At 41.5% G+C, this 6,089-nt stretch overlaps 1 protein-coding gene and 1 non-coding gene across 2 annotated transcripts in view; one reads left to right on the top strand and one right to left on the bottom strand.

The window, feature by feature from the left end:
• The window catches only part of Rtn1 (reticulon 1), a 245,860-nt gene that overhangs the window by 53,375 nt on the left and 186,396 nt on the right, over positions 1–6,089 (bottom strand). The gene's annotated exons all lie outside the window — the stretch shown is intronic.
• On the top strand, positions 860–1,050 carry LOC115071450. Its single transcript, XR_003850537.1, has one exon. It is a non-coding gene; the product is annotated as a U2 spliceosomal RNA (small nuclear RNA).

Here is a 6,089-nt window from a genome sequence, read left to right as displayed (position 1 = left end):
ATATATATATATATATATGTATATATAGCCTTTTCCAAAGTATTGTATAGATGGTAAACCAAGGGCAGATTAAGAGAAACATGCCAGATGATTTCTACAAAGGATATTTCTTTCTTTTGAAACACAAGGAAGATGCTTGTCTCCCTGGCTGTCTGGACATTCTCTGAGGAAAGGATGCTCAGAACTGTTGCAGCCCCAAGATCCTGAAGAGACATTGGTGCCTATGCCAGGTTCATGCTCTAATGTCTGTTGAGACTCTCACATCTTTAGAACCTCCTACTTCTAAACTTCTAATTAAATCAGCAGTGATTTTGTGGTCCACACTAATATTGGTTGGGTTTTCTGTTACTTGCATCCCCAAACATCCTTACTCACTGCTGAGGTTGTAAGCAGGGTTAACACGCTGTACATTTTTGCTGGTCTCTTCATTACACAGATTCCTCAGAACAGCCAAGAGCAACAACACCTTCCTTTTTCTGTTCATTCTAACCACTAAAGAGTCAAAGATCTTCTCAGAAGGTCCTCATTGACCACTTTGACAGAATACAAAGGCAAACAGAATAACTAAATGCATGGGTTGTTACTACAAAATTTTCCTTGTACATCAAGATAAAATAAAATGTTCAATAAATCATCATAGAAGGTAGATACTGATTTTGCAGCAGTGTCTCGCTGTACATAGTCACCAAAAGAAGTTTCTTTTGCTGAATGTACCTTAGTGAACAAAGACCAGAAACTAGATTGAAAACCATGATATCATTAAACATTAACAGCACAGCAGTAAATTTCTGCAAACACTTGCAATTTTGCAAACCACCCTTAATATATCTAGGAGGTAAACATAAAAAATACCAATCTAATCACTTCTCGGACTTTTGGCTAAGATCAAGTGTAGTATCTGTTCTTATCAGTTTAATATCTGATACATCCTCTATCCGAGGACAATATATTAAATGGATTTTTGAAACTAGGAGTTTGAATAGGAGCTTGCTCTGTCCACTCCACACATCAACCTGGTATTGCATTACCTCCAGGAACGGTGCACCCCCTTGGGGAATACTTAAAAACAAAAACAAAAACAAAACACTAATCTAAAAGCTCAGGAAGCGCTGAAGCAGCAGATTTTTATTTTTCCTCAGCAAGAGGCAACTTGAACCCACAAAGCCAGTCATACTATTCAAGGCTTGGGATTTCAGAGGAGCACATGTAGGTGGGGGACAGTAAGCAGACAGGGGAAGACAGTGGATGATTGCAAGGGGAGTGTTGCAGGCAAGCCCACTGTGAATCTCCACAGCCCACAGCTCAGGAGTGCCACAGGAACAAAGGCAGCGAGACTGAGTGTCTGCGCCTCCTAGAACAGGAGCCGCTCCCCACGCTTAATCACTGAGCTTCTTTTTCTTTAAGGTGTCGGATGGTATCTTTGTTACCATGAGTCTAGAAGTTTCAGGAAACAGAAAAGTATTCTTCCTTTCATAATAATGGGAAGAGCAAGTTCCATACTTGTAGGGTAAATCAAAGAAGGTAGATGTTTATAACGGTGGTTTTAAAGTATTGAAGGTCAGAGACACTGACCTAATGATATTCAGCAAAACTCACCTCTGACACTAAAATTGAAATATCCGGCACATCTTTAAAAATTTATTGGTTGCTTTATTTTTATTTTTATGCGTATGAGTGTTTTTTATTTGCATAAATAATTTATTGAGAATTTCATACATGTATATAAGGTGTTTTAATCAAATCCATGCCCACTCCCTCCCCTCCAACTCCTCCCACATCTCCCCATCATTTTTTTCTGATAACTTCATACACTCTTTCTTTTTCTTTATTTGTTTATTTTTGTGGGACTTTTGGCTATTCTAACATTCCTCCCTCTGAAGAGGTATTCCTAAACTCTTTTAAGGATTAGATACAATCTCCCTAAATACTTTTGACATTTTTGGCCTTTGGAACAGAGTATGTTGCTAAGAGGCCCAAGAACATTTTGACTTTTAGCCAAGAAACTGGCTACTTTTCTTTGGGGTCTTTTTACACGAACTGCCTAGTCAATTCTTCCTTCTTATTCTTATCACACCATCCTCTGAAGTGGTTACCTAAATTGCCAATAGGGAATAGGGACACAGACCTTTCTGGCTTCTTCCATGCTGAACAGGGACACAGGGTGAGGCAATTGGAGTACCCCTTCAGTGTGTCTATCTAAAAGACTCCCAAATTGCATAACTCTTATCTCTAGGAGGAAAAGAAAGTCCTTGAATCGTGAATAGGAGATGTGAAGGAGAAATAAAGGCAAGAGTAATTAGCCATGCAAGTTCTAGACAGGGAACTAGAAAAAAGTCAGAACATGGCAATTTTCAAATGTTCATATAAGAGTCCACTGGAAATTCTTGACAAGGGCTTCCAAAAGCATCCCTCTATTGGGTTCCTCCTCATTTTTCTTTTGTCTGCCAAGACTGGACTCTAGAGTGATGGATTCAGGATTTACTTTCAGGTATTTTGACAGCTGTTGGAGTGGTTAGAATCAGTGTCAGCTCCCTCTCAAAGGCTTCTAGATGGGGGGAGAAAACAAATTTATCCATCATTTTAGAACAATAGCTTCTTGTCCCCCTTAGGTGGTCCCATGGGTTGGGGAGGAGCTCCTTTCTTCTTTCTTTTACCAGTTCCATCTATATGAAGATAAGTCAAAGGTCCTGCTTGACCATGTATGGCTTTTCTTGGAAGCATGAATGAGATGTTTCCTCTGAGTTGACACTCATCTTTGTAGACTGGAAACTAGTTCAAATCCATCTCGTGGGGTCTCCATGTCCTCCCTGAACAAGAGGACAGGTGACTCACTATAGTTACAGGACATTTTTACCAGTTCCATCTATATGAAGATAAGTCAAAGGTCCTGCTTGACCATGTATGGCTTTTCTTGGAAGCATGAATGAGATGTTTCCTCTGAGTTGACACTCATCTTTGTAGACTGGAAACTAGTTCAAATCCATCTCGTGGGGTCTCCATGTCCTCCCTGAACAAGAGGACAGGTGACTCACTATAGTTACAGGACATTTTGAGAGATGTTCCATAGTACCCTGAAACTTAGTTAACCTTGGAGGGCAAGAGGCAATGTGTATGAGTGTTTTGCCTGCATGTATGTAAGTTCACCATGTGCATGCAATGCTTTTGGAGGCCAGAACAGAGCATCAGATACTCTGGAACTGGAGTTATGGACAATCCTTAGCCACATTGTGGGTGCTGAGAATAGAACCTGGGTCCTCTGCAAGAGCAACTAGTGTTCTTAACTGCTGAGCGATATCTCTAGCCCCGCTGGTACATCTTTTGACCAATCTTCTTCAACTATGTTTCAGCCTCTGCAGGAATAGTGATCTTTCATTTGCAGAAAGGTGAAAGCTGTGTCTTTGCATAGGCCAACTTAGCCTTCCTGTACTGGTGTATTTTTCTCAAAGATGGTGAATCCAACTGTTGTAATATGTAGTATAGTTTTGCAGGTATATTATGATTCATTTCAGAATGTTTAGTCAAGAAGCAGTTTCTGTGAAATGCTTCTAAAGCAATTTCCATAGGAATATAGGCATATTTGGAAAGTTATACACACACAATATTCCCTTGAAGACTTGCTAATCTAAGCTATCTCACATAGCTGTGGGGCAGTGTCCTTATTGACCAACTATGAGCATCCTTTACCCCATCTTCACTTTCTAAGTGGTTCCAGTATCTATAGAACATGTGCTGTTCTGGTCCACTTAGGGATGGATACATAGTCAAGTGTACATGAGGAGGAGAGTGCTGTTATTTAAGGTTTTGAAGAAGCATTTATTATGAAAACATAAAAAAAGCCACACTTATGAAATGAAAAAGAAAAAAAGTCAAGTTGATGCGTGCCTTCTCTGAATAGCCTTTACAGCTTTACCACATCTGTGAGGATTCTTCTGGCTTCCTATTTTAACCTCAGTTAACTTAAAAGATCAACCATTTTGGGTTTGAAGAACAAATTTTCCTTAGGTCTATCTTTCATAACTGTCAGATAACAAGGAATAAAAGATTATTTGTAATGCATACATAAATCTAAGAGTACAGGGAACATTCCACACTAAAAACATGTTACAACAACAGCACCACAAGTTGGGTGATATATATCTGGTGACAGAAACTGGACTAAGTAAGTGACATGGGTTATCTAACAAAGAAGGGCTGCTAATACTCCCATTTTACCAGGGTGTTTAGGGGGGTGTTGGAGAATTGAGGTTCAGGTTGGGTAACTTGATTTACTGTCTTCGTAAAAGCAGATTCAGACCTAGGTTTGCCTGGCTTCAGAGCTCTAGCTGTGGCCCAGACTACCTTACTGTCTTGCTGACATTTTGTAATAACCACCTATTCTGTATCAGGCAGGCAGGGCCCAGACAGCAATCTGGGAAGGCCCAGGCCTAGGACAGGAAGGTTCCTCAGTGCGTCACTCTGTAGAGCTGATCCTGGGCCTCTAATTTAAGACAGAGAGAGAATTGATGTGTGGTTATGCTTTCCTGTTTTAATCTTCAGTTGCTGCCTACACACTGAAACGAGAAAGTGTCTCATTGTATTTCTGACATCTAATTCCTGCTTTTCCCTTTCTTGAAATAGACACTATGCAGCCTCTACTGGACACAAAGTGACCCTCAGAAGTCCAAATGTTCGGAATCTCTGAATTCAGCCTTCAGTCAGTCTGTGAATCTAGTCTGGGTAAATGCAGCACTGGGTAGCACAGAGTGCTAAATTTGCTACTTACTGCCTTTGCCACTCTACACACCCTATGTCTCCTAGCTCAGGTTCATCACCAGGAAGGAGACGCCACTCATCCGGTCTACATAAACAGACGAGCACTTCTGGAGTTCGGCAGTGGTAGTTGTGTGCAGTTAGCACAGGCTGATAGCCAGAAAAGCAAAGACAGGAGCCCAAGGCTTTGAAACACTACCAATTTCCTAGGGGAGGGACTGGGAAGATAGCTCAGTCAGGAAGGCATGAACTTGAGTTGGATTCTTAGGACCCACCTTTAGAAAGTCAGGCATGGCACTTGTAATCCAACACTGGTAACAGGGAGACGGTAGATCCCTTGGGCTTGTTGGCCAGTCAGCCTAGCCTACTTGATGAACTCTAAGCCAGTGAGAGACTGTAACTCAGAAAGAGAAAAAAAGCATGCACTACAACGGAGGAATGACCACTGAGACTGTCATCTGGCTTCCATGTATGCACACAAGCACAGCCTATGCACGGACACATGGACACACACGCACACACATACACACAATTCCAAGGAGGGCCTATCTTTGTATAATGCTGCTTTGAGCTTTATACCACCATCCACATAAAGCACACACCATGTGGAAACTTATTTTACAATTAATATTCAAGGAGATCATTGGCATTCTTAAATAAACTATGTTTTGCTAGATAATGGTGCTTACTGTATTCATTATTTGTTGAGTGAATAAACCATTTGCTGAACAAATGAATACAAACACTTTTTGTCTTGACTTCTTTGTTCAACTAGGAAGCTGAGAGTAAAATTTAGTATCAAAGTACAGGGGATATACTATGCTCAGCCAGCACATTTGCCTCTTTTCCTTTATGACTTGGCTTCTTTTTCAGAGATGTGTATGTGTGTAGGTATGTGCATGTGACTACAGGTACCCACAGAGGCCAGAGGAGGGTATTGGAGCAGGAGTTACAGGCAGTCGCAAGCTACCTGATGTGGGTACTTGGAACTGAATGCAGGTCCTCTGCAAGAGCAGTGTCCACTCTTAACCACCGAGTCATCTCTCCAGGCCTCTTTTTCTTGTTGGGGACCCCTGCTGTCTAAAGTAGCAGTCTCTCTATGTCTGGATAGCCGCAGGCCGGCTCGGCGTTCTTATGCAAAGACTCCTTTTCTCAGCAGGGCACCTTCCTGCTCTCTTCCTGACTTACCTTTTGAAGTGCCCGTCACAGATACATGTCCTTTGGCATGAAACTGCCAGGTTTTTCTGTCTGATAATCAGGCACTGTCTGACAGCCTGGCAGAAGCCCACCACCACATGTAAATGGGGCATCCTACAAAGCACCTATCAACTAAGGCTTTT

Source organism: Nannospalax galili, unplaced genomic scaffold (genome assembly GCF_000622305.1).
Source record: "Nannospalax galili isolate Female #2095 unplaced genomic scaffold, S.galili_v1.0 scaffold336, whole genome shotgun sequence".
Classification (NCBI taxonomy): domain Eukaryota; kingdom Metazoa; phylum Chordata; class Mammalia; order Rodentia; family Spalacidae; genus Nannospalax; species Nannospalax galili.
This window is presented reverse-complemented; position numbering and strand designations above follow the sequence as displayed.